Source organism: Triticum aestivum, chromosome 4B (assembly GCF_018294505.1).
Source record: "Triticum aestivum cultivar Chinese Spring chromosome 4B, IWGSC CS RefSeq v2.1, whole genome shotgun sequence".
Classification (NCBI taxonomy): Eukaryota; Viridiplantae; Streptophyta; class Magnoliopsida; order Poales; family Poaceae; genus Triticum; species Triticum aestivum.
This window is the reverse complement of record NC_057804.1, coordinates 443,988,487-444,004,387: the sequence shown is the minus strand read 5'-3', so window position 1 is coordinate 444,004,387 and position 15,901 is coordinate 443,988,487.

The window sequence follows — 15,901 nt, the reverse complement described above, 5'->3', positions numbered from 1 at the left end:
GTTTACAAGAGTCTTGCCGAAAGTAAGCAATTTGAGGAAATTGTACGCAAGCAAGGAAGGCACCAGAAGAATCAAGGTTTGATTTTGAACGAAAGTTCAATGCCAATGGAGTTGAGTGGGAAGAAGATCAATACCCCAAGACATAGTTTGTTCCTCATTGATACATTTCTAACGTATCTATAATTTTTGATTATTCCATGCTATTATATTACCTGTTTTGGATGTTTATGGGCTTTATTATACACTTTTATATTATTTTTGGGACTAACCTATTAGCCGGAGGCCCAACCCAAATTGTTGTTTTCTTGCCTATTTCAGTGTTTTGAAGAAAAGGAATATCAAACGGAGTCCAAACGGAATGAAACCTTCGGGAGAGTTATTTTTGGAACGGAAGCAATCCAGGAGACTTGGAGTAGACGTCAGGGAAGCTTCGAGGTGGCCACGAGGGCCAGGGGCGCGCCCTACCCCTCTGGGCGCGCGCCCCACCCTCGTGGGCCCCTCATGGATCCCCTAACCGACTTCTTTCACCTATATATGTCCATATACCCTAAAAACATGGAGGAGCACAATAGATCGGGAGTTCCGCCGCCGCAAGCCTCTATAGCCACCAAAAACCAATCGGGGCCCTGTTCCGGCACCCTGCCGGAGGGGGGATCCCTCACCGGTGGCCATCTTCATCATCCCGGCGCTCTCCATGACGAGGAGGGAGTAGTTCACCCACGGGGCTGAGGGTATGTACCGGTAGGTATGTGTTTGATCTTTCTCTCTCTCGTGTTCTTGAGGTGATACGACCTTGATGTATCGCGAGCTTTGCTATTATAGTTGGATCTTATGATGTTTCTCCCCCTCTACTCTCTTGTGATGAATTGAGTTTTCCCCTTGAAGTTGTCTTGTCGGATTGAGTCTTTAAGGATTTGAGAACACTTGATGTATGTCTTGTCGTGCTTATCTATGGTGACAATGGGATATTCATGTGATCTACTTGACGTATGTTTTGGTAATCAACTTGCGGGTTCAATGAACTTATGCATAGGGGTTGGCACACATTTTCGTCTTGACTCTCCGGTAGAAACTTTGGGGCATTCTTTGAAGTACTTTGTGTTGGTTGAATAGATGAATCTGAGATTGTGTGATGCATATCGTATAATCATGCCCACGGATACTTGAGGTGACATTGGAGTATCTAGGTGACATTAGGGTTTTGGTTGATTTGTGTCTTAACGTGTTATTGTAGTACAAACTCTATGATAGATCGAACGGAAAGAATAACTTCATGTTATTTTACTACGGACTCTTGAATAGATCAATCAGAAAGGATAACTTTGACGTGGTTTCGTACCCTACCATAATCCCTTCGTTTGTTCTCCGCTATTAGTGACTTTGGAGTGACTCTTTGTTGCATGTTGAGGGATAGTTATATGATCCAGTTATGTTATTATTGTTGAGAGAACTTGCACTAGTGAAAGTATGAACCTTAGGCCTTGTTTCCTAGCATTGCAATACCGTTTACGCTCACTTTTATCATTAGTTACCTTGTTGTTTTTATAATTTCATGTTACAAAAACCTATATCTATCATCCATATTGCACTTGTATCACTATCTCTTCGCCGAACTAGTGCACCTATACAATTTACCATTGTATTGGGTGTGTTGGGGACACAAGAGACTCTTTGTTATTTGTGAAAGAACATGCGATGCCCCCATGTTTGGTTTTGGTAATTGATGACAATCTCTATGGACTAATGGTTGTCTTGAGTTATATTTGAAGGATTTGTCCATAGGCTTTTCTTGAAGTCCATGTGTTGGTTTCAAGGAGTTTATGAGTTGACCAAGGTGCTATTAAGGAATTACCCAAAGATTGGTCATGTGAGTGTTGAGCTTATTTCAAGCATGTCTTGAAGAAGAAGATTGTGTGATCATTCATGTCTACCTTCAAGACATCATCCAAATGAAGAGAGTTGGAAAGATTCAAGGTTGATCAAGACTAAGTCAAAGAGTGAATCAAGTTGATCAACACACAAAGCATAGAAGATGTACCGAGAGGGATCAAGCGATCCCATGGTATGGTAAGCACTGTCAATTACGCTTTGTGTACTAACCCATGATCTTCGTGAGAGTTATTTGTGGAGTTAGGTTGTGGTGTGCAAGTTCAAGTGAAGCATCACGAAGAGATCAAATTCTTGAAGCTTGCCGTCCATTGTGGTGACAATGGACTTGTGAGGATGTGCGGAAGAGTGGCTCACCCATAGTGGAGTATGGGGGAGCAATCAACTAGTCTTCATCGAGCCAACACAATCAAGAAAGGTGGTCCAACTTGAAGGAGTCAAGATCGTCATCATCTAGCTCAAGTGGACCATGTGCAAGGCAAAGGTTTGCCCTTGATAGGTTTTCTATTTTACCGGTCTCATGATGGTAGTTGGGAGACCAGGTTTTAGGATCGATTGTCGTACTATCAAGGGGGGCTATCGATGAGTAACTTGATCATATCATTCATAGAGAGCTCAAACCATTGCATCCTTGCATCATCTTTCTTGGTTCTTGTTTGGTTCTCTTTGTGAGTTTTGGAGCTTATGGCCATCTTGATGACAAGCTCGAGTTCATCGAAAACGGAGTTCACATGCATCTTCTATGATGTTTTCGTTGTTGCAGGTTCTGTCGGTTCTTCTCTGATGGAGTGTTCACTCCTCTATATCTTAGGCATACCTCCCTGCTGTTTTGATGCTACTCGTTGTCTTGTATCCAACAAGCTTGAGTTTGCTCAATTCGGAGCTCATATGAAGAAGTTATGGCAGTTCTGTTTTCTCCGTGCGGTAGTACCGTGGTGGCAGCGGTAGTACCGCGGTGGCAGCGGTACTACCGCTTGATACCGCTCTACTACCGCCTCGATTTTGGGTCTTGCTCTTTTCGTGTCGGGTTTAGCAGTAGTTGCACGGCAGTAAGGCACGGCAGTTCCGCCTATAAGCGGTAGTACCGCCCTGATTGGGCGGTAGTACCGCCTATAAGCGGTAGTACCACTCCGGTCGGGCGGTAGTACCGCTACTGCATTACTACCACTGTACTCTGCTCTGCCCTGCCTCTTTTGGACCCGTGTTCTGCTCCTCCAGCGGTAGTACCGCTGGGGTGAGCGGTAGTACCTCTTATAATCGGTACTACCGCCCCAAGGTTCATGTTTTGTTGCTCCGTTTCCCTGCTTCTTCCGTCCGAGCGGTAGTACCGCTCGTGGAGCGGTAGTACCGCTCGTGTGCGGGCTGAGCACATAACGGTTGGATTTTCCCCCTCCTATAAAAGGGGGTCTTCTTCCCCAATGAACCTTATCCTTTGAGCTCGTGTTCTTCCCCCATTGTTGACCTTCTCCAAGCTTGCTATCTCTCAATCCCTCCATGGATTCTTGCTAGTTTTGGGTGGAAAAGAGAGAGGAGATCTAGATCCACATTTCCACCAATCACTTTCTCCTCTATGTGAGGGGAACCCCTTGGATCTAGATCTCGGAGTTCTTGGTGTTCTCCTTCTTGTTCTTCCTCTCATTTTCTTCCCTAGCATTAGTTGCTTCGGTGGGATTTGGGAGAGAAGGACATGGGCACTCCGTGTGCCCTTGCCATTGCATTTGGTGCATCGGTTTGAGTTCTCCACGGTGATACATGGAAGTTTCAAGTTGAGAAGCTTATTACTCTTGGGTGCTTGGTGACCTTGAGCTTGTTCCTCTTAGGTGCTTTGGCGCCCTAGATGGTTGGTGGTGCTTGGAGCTTAATCATTGTGGTGTAAAGCTCCGAGCAAGCGTCGGGGTCTCCAATTAGGTTGTGGAGATTGCGCCGAGCAATTTGACGGGTACCGGTGACCGCCCCCAAGGGTTGCCAAAGTGTACGGGTTCGGTGACCGCCCCCAAGGGTCACCATTTGTATGGGTTCGGTGACCGCCCTCAAGGGTCCCTTAGTGGAATCGCGGCATCTTGCATTGTGCGAGGGTGTGAGGAGATTACGGTGGCCCTAGTGGCTTCTTGGGGAGCATTGTGCCTCCACACCGCTCCAAACGGAGATTAGCATCCGCAAGGGTGTGACCTTCGGGATACATCGTCGTCTCCGCGTGCCTCGGTTATCTCTTACCCGAGCCCTTTATCTATGCACTTTACTTTGTGATAGCCATATTGTTCTTTGTCATATATCTTGCTATCACATAGTTGCTTATCTTGCTTAGCATAAGTTGTTGGTGCACATAGGTGAGCCTAGTTGTTGTAGGTTTTGTGCTTGACAAATTAACCGCTAGCTTTATTCTGCATTTGTTCAAGACTCTACCATAATTATTTTAAAATGCCTATTCACCCCCCCCCCTCTAGGCGACATCCACGATCTTTCAATTTGGTTGCAGGGTTGTTTGAGAGAGACCATCTTCATCCTACGCGTCCCACGGATTGATAAACCTTAGGTCATCCACTTGAGAGAAATTTGCTACTGTCCTACAAACCTCTGCACTTGGAGGCCCAACAACGTCTACAAGAAGAAGGTTGTGTAGTAGACATGACTCAACAAGAGAAGTATGATCCTACTTCCTTCAAGGGGACACAAGCTCAAGATGATCTTCCACCACAAGACCACAAGCTAAAAGGCAAGGACAAACTTCAAGATGAGATTGATGCATTTGAAGATGCTCTAAAGGCCTTGGTCAAGTGGGTTCCCAAGACTACATCAAGTTCTACTTCATCAAGTACATCTACAACCCCAAGGATTCCCATCAAGATGACGTGGATCCCGAAGAAGAAGAACTAGAGAGTTCTTGAAGGTGACTCCGCCAACATACTTCACTCATATTCATTTTGGCAAGAACAAGTGCAACCAACTTCCACATCTTGCACTAGTTCAAGGAGTCACAAACCCTCTTGTTGGTAAGACAAGGGACAAGGTAACCTAATGATTTCATGGACATCATCATGTGTGTGCTTCACTCTATGTCTATGGATATCCTTGTTTGTTCCTTGTGGGACTAACCCGTGTAGGTATTGAAAGTTCAACTCACTCCAATGGATTGCTTAAAATGATCTACAACATCAATGAGCATTCACATCTTCAACATCTACATGAAATCATCATCGACAAAACCCAAGGTTAGTTCATCCCTCTTAGGGGGCATATCACATCTAGGGGAGATTTACTCTAAGAATTGAGCTAAAGCAACTCTAATGGTGTGAACACAACAATGCTTTATGTAAAAGTGGCAACCCAACTTGTGCTTAAACGATGAGTATGACCTATGATCAAATGTTCTCATTTGACTCATAAGTCAATATACTCATATATAGATGACCTAGTCATCGCCAATTGTTTGATAGATGCTAAAGTGTTTGTGCATGCTTTGCCACATATTTCATTTGCCATTTTATTGTGTGAGCATGTTGATTGCATATTATTCTCATTCGAGGACATCCATTTGTTGCTTTGATTGTTTGGCTTTTCATCTTTTTGCCAAATGGATGGACAAGAATGCCTAAGAACTTCCTCTAGCTATCTATGCTTTTCTCATCTCAAACTCTTTTCATGCTACATCACAAAGTTTGATCTAAGTCAAATTCAAACCCTTTGGGTGAGGAGCACTCGGAGTCCCCATTTGTCATAGACTTAAACTTCCAAAACCTCTCTGTGCATTTTGGTCTGACCGATTCATCCATTTCGGTCACACAGTTCACTGGGCTGATCTAGTTTTCAATCTCGGTGCAACCGATTAGAACTTTTCGGTCTCACCGAGTTGCAGTAACCGCTTGCAATTCTGCATCTCCGTGCCACCAAGTTGTTCCACTCGGTCACACCGATAGTGCCAGGATATATATAAGGATGGGTCAAATTTTGGAAATTCCTCCAAAACCTCTTTGCCCGTGCGTGTCCTGCTTTGCCGCCTCGGGTCTCCAGATCATCTTCTTGTTGCCAGCGACCTCCCGCCTCTGGTCTCCGCCGCCGTCAACGGAATTCTTCACCTCCATCGCCGCCATAGCGAGCTCATCACCAAGCTAGGGTATGAGTTCGACACTTTGTGCATTCTTTTAACTCCGATTCTAAGCACAAAGGCAATGCCATGTTTCTTTCCAAGTATGAGATCGATCTATCCACAGAAAACATCCTTTAGATTAGTTTTGATTTGAAAATTTAGGGTTAGGTTTCCGCCGGACTCATCTCGGACCGACCGAATTGTAGAAATCGGTCTCACTGATTTGACTTAGGCCATTGCACATGTGATTTTCAGTCTGATCGAAAATTGCAAGTGACCGAGCTCAGGACTTTGTGAAACCCTAGCAAAGTCGGAGTCACCGAACAGTGTCTCGGTCTGACCGATTCCACTTGTTTAGACTTCAAAGTTGCTTCGGTGTCACCGAGTTTTACAAATCGGTAGCTCCGAAATGCTTCTTGTAGAAAACTAAATCTAACTTTTTGACTCATTCTTTTTGCAAAAACTCTGCGCTTTGTGATGCTCATCTACTCTATCTTATCTACAACTATTCACAAGGTCAGCTCTCAGTTTGCAGTGCAGTATGTCTGATCAAAGTGATAGTTAGAACAAGTTAGAGGAGCAGATGGACTTGAGTGAGGGCACTAGTCCCTCTGGCAGCTTTGATGAGGGTAGCAGGAGCACAGCAAGCAATCTGCCTAAGGCTCAGACTAGGCAGAGGAAGAAGAAAACCTTAGACTCTGAGGATGAGGATTTTGAGATTGAAGAAGTCAGCTCAAAGAAGAAAGTGCTAAAGAAAGAGTCTGCTGCTGCTTCCACCAAGCCAGGATAGCACAAGAAGAAACCTTCCAGGAGAGTGTCAATGTCTAATGCCAGGGCATCAACTCAAGAGACTATGCTATTTACACTTGAGCCAAGAAAAGGTGATGAGGGCAAGAAAAGGGTCAGGAAAACTACGGCTAGAGTGCTTGGAAATCCATCTATGAGGAGAGATTCTGTTAGTGAGGAGGAAGAAGAGGATGTTGCACCTCCTCACAAGTCACAAAAGCTGATGGGGGATTCCATCAAGTCTGGGGCTACACCTGAAATCCCAAGACAGCTCCCAAAGCTCCAGCTCAAGCCTCCAAGACTGCACCCAAGAGAAGCACCAGGAACATTCCTGCTGCAGAGAAGAACAAGGCCCCAGTGCCTGAGGTTGAAGAAGAGGATGAAGAAGCCCAAGTGCTTAGGAAACTCAAGCCAAAGAATCCAGACCATGATGACAATCATCCAGTGGCTGAGAATATGAAAGAAAGAAAAGATGCAGGTCTCAGATTGTGGAGATAAGCTGATCCATATGCAGTAAGGAGAAGGACAGCTGTGGACTATAGATTTCACACCAAAGAACATCAAGATTTCTATGAGACGGTGTTGCTTGACAAGAAGCCCATTGTCAGTGATATGAAGTGGGTTGATTGGGAGTATATTCATGAAAATGAAGATCATTTTCCAGGAGTGCATGAGAGCTTCAAACTCAATGGTGTTGACAAATTTGTGGATCAGAAGTTAACCAAATGGAATGATGAGCTCATTATGCATTTTTACTCTACAGCTCATTTCTATCCTAATGGGAAGATTGTGTGGATGACTGAAGGTACAAGATACCAGTCTACTGTTGATGAGTGGGCCAAGCTCATAAAAGCCCCCAAGGAGCATGAGAAAGACATTGATGTCTATGCTAAGAAGAAGAAGGATCACAACTCCATGAAAAATATGTACAAGGAGATACCTGACAAAGCTTTGGAGACTCACAAGCTAGGCTCAGTGTATTTCTTGATGTCTGGATTGGCCACAATGAACACTATATTGAGGCACACCCTGTTGCCCAAATCATGAGATCACAGGATGATCAGAGGCCATTCCATTAATTTGCTTTAGATGTTTGATTTTCCCTAGAAGTTCAAAGTCATGAGTTAGATTGTTGAGACAATCAAGAGAACAGCTGCTGACCAGAAGAGGTCATGTGTGTATGCTCCACACATACAGATGTTGATTAACTCCAAGATGCCCAAAGGAGTGTATTTTCTGGACAAGGAGCACCTTCCCTTGAAGCCTGATTTTGAGGACAACACTGTTGTCATGACTACTGAAGATCCAACATCTCTAGAGACTCAAGAGAAGAGACAGAAAGCTAAAGCTGAGAAGGCAGCGAAGATGCCAAGTGCTAAAGAAGCTTCAGAAGTGTTCCTCAAGTCAAAGCTAGACCAGCTTGGATATCTTATTCAAGCAACCTTGAGAACTGAGAAAGGACTGGTCACCCTGACTCGGAACCAGGAGAGCTTGGAGAGGATCATTGAAACCAAATTCTATGATCTTGACTTGAAGGTGACTGAAATTCATACAACAGTTGAGCAGCTCCAGGAAGAAGCAGATGAGAAGAAGGGGAAAGCAACTACAGAAGTGTTCCAGAGAGTGCCTAGGGCACAAAGGCCTATAGCAGTGACAGTGCCAGACACAAGAGCAACAGCTTCAGCACCTGCCACCACAGCTCCAGTTGCCCCTCCAGTGGCAACTCCACCAGCTCCATCAAATTCTACTGATGCTTTCATCCTTGGAGTCCTCTCAACACCTCCTCCTAAAGATCAAGCCCAGAGAGTCGCATAGCACTATGCATTTTGAAGCTTTTTGGTAACTTGTTGCCAAAGAGGGAGAAAGTGTATAGATCATAGGCTTCAGAGAGAGAGAGAGAGAGAGAGATTTGCTTCTTTTGCTACTTATTTGCTTTGCTTGCTTGGTTGAGATACTTTATGCTTATGTGTGTGATATACTTTGTATGGTCATGTGTTTGATCATATCATGCTTAATGCTTGTGCTTTAATGATGACATTATCTATCTTTTATGTATGATCATTCATTTTTCCTTGATGATGAGTGCTTGTTCTTAATTTTTATCTTTTTTAGCGCTCCACCAAGATGTATGTGACATGGAAGAGTAACCCATGATCCTAATTGTCTGTGCATTTGCATTCAAAAGCAAACTTTAAATAATGCACAAATTTAGGGGGAGCTCTTACTTATCACATACTTCTCAAAGCGGCGATGTTTTTCATTCTTATTATCTTTTATCGAAGCTTTGATCTATATGCTGTCATCAATTACCAAAAAGGGGGAGATTGAAAGTGCAACTAAACCCTGGGTGGTTTTGGTAATTCTTAACAACATATAGCTCATTGAACTAATGCTCTTTCAAGATGATCATTTCAGAAAGTTCAATGATTGGCATGGCATGGACTAGAGATGTGGACCCCTCAAAATGCTAAGGACACATATTGGCAACAAGCTCAAGACTCTACATTTTTATTGAAGGGATCCAAGATCACATTGAGTCCATAGGAAAGTCAATACTATTAAAAGGGGATGAGGTGTTGCTTAATATCTTACTTGCTCAAAATGCTTAGTGATACGCTCCAAAACCCTTAACCACTTTCTCATTTCCGCATATGTCCTAAACATAAAAGTCAAACTCGGCCCCACCAATTTGATCTATCCAGCGCCACCGAGTTCATTTGACATAGCCACTGCCATAAACCCTAGTCACTTCGGTTTCACTGATAGGGATCTCGGTCTCACCGAGATGGGATTGCAAACTCCCGGTTTCCTTTTCGTAACATTTCGGTCCCACCGAAATGAGCGAATCGGTCCCACCGAGTCTGCAATGCAAATTCACTGTTTCCTTTTCGTAACACTTCAGTCTCACCAAAGTGAGTGAATCGGTCGCATCGAGTTTGCCTGACCAACTCTCTATGTGCCTATTACTGAAATCGGTCCCACCGAGTTCATGTGATCGGTCACACAGAGATTACGTTATGCCCTAACCCTAGCGTATCGGTCTCACTGAGTTGACTGTATCAGTCCCACCAAAAAGCCTAACATTCATATTTTGACCTGAATCGGTCTGGCCGAGTTTTACCATTCGGTCTCACTGAGTTTGGGAATTTGTGTGTAACGGTTAGATTTTGTGCGGAGGCTATATATACCCCTCCACCCATTCTTCATTCGTGGAGAGAGCCATCAGAACGTGCCTACACTTCCACTACTCATTTTTTGAGAGAGAACCACCTACACATGTGTTGAGACCAAGACATTCCATTCCAACCACAAGAATCTTGATCTCTAGCCTTCCCAAGTAGCTTTCCACTCAAATCATCTTTCCACCATAGCCAAATCTGTAAGAGAGAGTTGAGTGTTGTAGAGACTATCATTTGAAGCACAAGAGCAAGGGTTAATCATCAACACACCATCTATTACCTTTTGAAGAGTGGTGTCTCCTAGATTGGTGAGGTTTCACTTGGGAGCCTCCGTTAAGATTGTGGAGTTGAACCAAGGAGATTGTAAGGGCAAGGAGATCGCCTACTTCGTGAAGATCTACCCGAGTGAGGCAAGTCCTTCGTGGGTGATGGCCATGATGGGATAAACAAGGTTGCTTCTTCGTGGACCCATCTTTGGTGGAGCCCTCCGTGGACTCGCGCAACCGTGACCCTTCGTGGGTTGAAGTCTCCACCAACATGGATGTACGACATCACCACCTTCGGAACCACGCCAAAAATCTCTATGTCAACATTGCATTTGCTCCCTCCAAACTCCTCCCATTTACCTTCTTGCAAGTTGCATGCTTTATGTTCCGCTGCTCATATACTCTTTGCATGCTTGCTTGAATTGTATTGTGTGATTGCTTGACTTGTGCTAAGTTGCTAAAATCTGCCAAGAATTAAAATTGGGAAAAGGCTAAGTTTTTATTTGGTCAAGTAGTCTAATCACCCCCCCCCTCTAGACATACTTTCAATCCTACAGTTGCCAGCTCCCTGCTTTCCTGCTAGATGGTTTGGTGGAAGTCCTTCGCAACCTCCGCCAGCTTGCGATGAACTTCTTGAAGAATAGGGCATAACTTCCCACATTGTTTGCTTGGAAGTTAAGGGAGCCTGAGAGGCCATGCCCATCATCTGGGCGATGTTGAAGATGCGGTCATAGACCTTCTTGAAGACCCCGCACTGCATCTTCCGTTGCCCTCCAAGTTGGTGTATTGTCCCCTCGTTCTTATCATTGGTTTCCACAGCTGGGAGTACTGCCCTTCAAGATGCGTTAGCTCCTCCTGGAGCTCCCCACATTTCTTCTTGGCCTCGATCTGGGCCTTCTCGCTTTCAGCCGCCGAAGATCGGCCCCCTTGATGGAGCCCTTCATCAACTTAAGTTGCTCCTCCAATGATGCGCATTTGTCCTTGAGGGTTCTCCTTTCGATGGAAAAGCGCGATTCCTGGGAGTCCAGCCACTGTTAATACTCCGCACGAGTCTCATCCTTTTGCTTTTGAAGGGACTCCGTGAGGACCTTTGTGTTCTCTACATCTAGCATTTGGCACTCCTGCGCAGGCTCAGCGACCGCCTTCTCGCGAGCTTCATTCGTTGCTCGGTCCAGGATCGTTTTGGCTTCCACCAAGGCTTGGGAAACCCACTCCTGTGTGTCCTTGTCCTCTTGTCGAGCACATGCGGACTGAGCGAAGAAAACTCTCCACACGTCGACAAGAGCTTGACGTCCTTGGACCAGAGGCCCCCTCTTGGCCCCAAGACCAATCTCAAGCCGGTCGACCGCCCGATGCACCAAATGAAGAAGCCTCCCTGATAGGCACACCGCCACCGCCAGTGCCTCCGGGGTGGAGCACAGGCCCCAGGGCCCAGTTGGAACTACGGGCAAATGGTGCATCCCAGATGGTCTCTTCCAACACAACAGTGACCGTGTCCCCGCCACCCGTGGTGGTGCCGTCGGCCACGCCACCGTGCTCAACCATGCCGCCACTCAGGATAGGGGCACCTGTCGGGTGATTCTCTCCTGGGGATGAGGAAACAAGGGCAGTACTCCCCATGATGGCACGCAGTAGGATCCTGGAGCCTCCCGTGGTCTCAAGAACGGGAGCCTCCAGAGCCGAACTGCTCTTAACAGAGCCCGCCGTCGCGGCCTCCCGAGCGGCCCAAGCGGCGCCCTCGCCTTCACCAGTAAGAACCTCGGAGTTATCATCGCTTGAATGTCACCCATTTGCATAGGGTCATCCACGACGAAGGGGTCTGGTCTGCTCCCGACAGCCTGGGCAACCTCCCTGGAAGGCTCCGCATCCTCTACCCTGGCCCTGACCTCCAAGTCGCCGGCCTTGATGCTCACCGTCCCGTTGGCGCAAGATCCACGATGGAGGATGGGGCAGCGCGCAAAGATATGTTTGCCCTCGTCGTCTCCAATGGCGGCTCTACCACTATGGGACTATTCCTTGCCTCCACACCAGGCGCCAAGGGCAAATCACCCTTACCAATCATTTCCTCCGTTGTCTCTTGCTTCGCCCTCTTCACCAGCGGGCGACCGGAGCGGGATGGGCTGCACACATGATGAAACAATGATTAGAGGTGGCCTAAGAACTCCAAGTTCTCACCCCCAGAGATGGCCTACGTACTCTTACTTGGTGCACCATGACCTCTTAAGCTGGCCCTGGTGAAAGGAGACGTGTGGTCTTGACCCTCTAGCGGAACCATCAGAATGCGCATCATCTATGGCCCCGCTAAGGACGCCAAAATGACGACACGCTCCTATGATGTGCGGATCCGTACGGGCTCAGGGGCTATCTGAACCACCACAGCCTCGCCTATGGGACACACCGGGGGCCGGAGGAACCAACTCCACCACTTCGTCCTCCACGGTCGTCGAACTAAGGACAAAAGCTAATGGTGAGCAGGCTGCTTCTGTTGGAGAACGTAGTAATTTCAAAAATATTCCTACACACACGCAAAATCATGGTAATGCATAGCAATGCGAAGGGAGAGTGTTGTCCACGTACCCTCGTAGACCGATAGCGGAAGCGTTATAACAACGCGGTTGATGTAGTCGTACGTCTTCATGGCCCGACCGATCAAGCACCAAAACTACGGCACCTCCGAGTTATAGCACATGTTCAGCTCGATGACGTCCCTTGAACTACGATCTTGATGTTCTACCGTCGCAAGGCTTCACCTAAGCACTGCTACGATATTATCAAGGTGGATTATCATGGAGGCGGGCACCGCACACGGCTAAGAGATCCAAGGGATCAATTGTTGTTGTTCCTAGAGGTGCCCCCCTGCCCCCGTATATAAAGGAGGAGAGGAGGGGGAGAGGTCCGGCCCCTATGGCGCGCCCTGGAGGAGTCCTACTCCCACCGGGAGTAGGATTCCCTCCCCCCCTTCCAAGTAGTAGGAGTAGGAGTCAAGGAAGGGGGAGAGGGGCGCAGCCCTTCCCCCTAGTCCAATTCGGACTAGGCCTTGGGGGTGCGCACGGCCTGCCCTAGGCAGCGCCTCTCTCTTTCTCGTATGGCCCGATAAGGCCCAATACTTCTCCCCGGCGAATTCCCGTAACTCTCCGGTACTCCGAAAAATACCCGAATCACTCGGAACCTTTCCGAACTCCGAATATAGTCGTCCAATATATCGATCTTTATGTCTCGACCATTTCGAGACTCCTCGTCATGTCCCCGATCTCATCCGGGACTCCACACTCCTTCGTTACATCAAAACTCATAAACTCATAATAGAACTATCATCGAAACCTTAAGCGTGCGGACCCTACGGGTTCGAGAACAATGTAGACATGACCGAGACACGTCTCCGGTCAGTAACCAATAGCGGAACCTGGATGCTCATATTGGTTCCCACATATTCTACAAAGATCTTTATCGGTCAGACCGCATAACAACATACGTTGTTCCCTTTGTCATTGGTATGTTACTTGCCCGAGATTCGATCATCGGTATCTCAATACCTAGTTCAATCTCGTTACTGGCAAGTCTCTTTACTCGTTCCATAATACATCATCTCGCAACTAACTCATTAGTTGCAATGCTTGCAAGGCTTAAGTGATGTGCATTACCGAGAGGGCCCAGAGATACCTCTCCGACAAACGGAGTGACAAATCCTAATCTCGAAATACGCCAACCCAACAAGTACCCTTGGAGACACCTGTAAAGCACCTTTATAATCACCCAGTTACGTTGTGACGTTTGGTAGCACACAAAGTGTTCCTCCGGTAAAGGGAGTTGCATAATCTCATAGTCATAGGAGCATGTATAAGTCATGAAGAAAGCAATAGCAATATACTAAACGATCGGGTGCTATGCTAACGGAATGGGTCAAGTCAATCACATCATTCTCCTAATGATGTGATCTCGTTAATCAAATGACAACTCTTTGTCCATGGCTAGGAAACATAACCATCTTTGATTAATGAGCTAGTCAAGTAGAGGCATACTAGTGACACTCAGTTTGTCTATGTATTCACACATGTATTATGTTTCCGGTTAATACAATTCTAGCATGAATAATAAACATTTATCATGAAATAAGGAAATAAATAATAACTTTATTATTGCCTCTAGGGCATATTTCCTTCAGTCTCCCACTTGCACTAGAGTCAATAATCTAGTTCACATCGCCATGTGATTTAACACCAATATTCACATCTGTATGTGATTAATACCCATAGTTCACATCGTCATGTGATCAACACCCAAAGGGTTTACTAGAGTCAATAATCTAGTTCACACCGCTATATGATTAACACCCAAAGAGTACTAAGGTATGATCATGTTTTGCTCGTGAGAGAAGTTTAGTCAACGGGTCTGTCACATTCAGAGCCATATGTATTTTGCAAATATTCTATGTCTACAATGCTCTGCACGGAGCTACTCTAGCTAATTGCTCCCACTTTCAATATGTATCCAGATTGAGACTTAGAGTCATCTGGATCGGCGTAAAAGCTTGCATCGATGTAACTCTTTACGACGAACTCTTTTATCACCTCCATAATCGAGAAACATCTCCTTAGTCCTCACTAAGGATATTCTTGACCGTTGTACAGTGATCTACTCTTAGATCAAAATTGTATTCTTTTGCCAAACTCAGAGCAAGGTATACAATAGGTTTGGTACACAGCATAGCATACTTTATAGAACCTATGACTGAGGCATAGGGAATGACTTTTCATTCTCTTTCTATTTTCTGCCATGGTCTGGTTTTGAGTCTTACTCAACATCACACCTTTGTATCACAGGCAAGAACTCTTTCTTTGACTGTTCATTTTGAACTACTTCAAAATCTTGTCAAGGTATGTACTCATTGAAAAATCTTATCAAGCGTCTTGATCTATCTCTATAGATTTTGATGCTCAATGTGTAAGAAGCTTCACCGAGGTCTTTCTTTGAAAAACTCCTTTCAAACACTTCTTTATGCTTTCCAGAAAATTCTACATCATTTCCGATCAACAATATGTCATTCACATATACTTATTAGAAAGGCTGTAGTGCTCCCACTTACTTTCTTGTAAATACAGGCCTTTCCAAAAGTCTGTATAAAACCATATGCTTTGACAAACTCATCAAAGCGTATATTCCAACTCCGAGATGCTTGCACCAGTCCATTGATGGATCGTTGGAGCTTGCACATTTTGTTAGCACCTTTCGAATCGACAAAACCTTCTGGTTGCATCATATACAACTCTTCTTCCAGAAATCCATTCAGGAACATAGTTTTGATATCCATTTGCAAGATTTCATAAAATGTGGCAATTGCTAACATGATTCGGACAGACTTAAGCATCGTTACGAGTGAGAAAATCTCATCATATTCAACACTTTGAACTTGTCGAAAACCTTTCGCAACAAGTCGAGCTTTGTAGATAGTAACACTACTATCAGTGTCCGTCTTCCTCTTGAAGATCCATTTATTTTCTATGGCTTGCCGATCATCGGGCAAGACAACCAAAGTCCACACTTTGTTCTCATACATGGTTCCCATCTCAGATTTCATGGCCTTAAGCCATTTCGTGTAATCTGGGTTCATCATCGCTTCCTCATAGTTCGTAGGTTCATCATGGTCTAGTAACATGACTTCTAGAACACGATTACCATACCACTCTGGTGCGGATCTTACT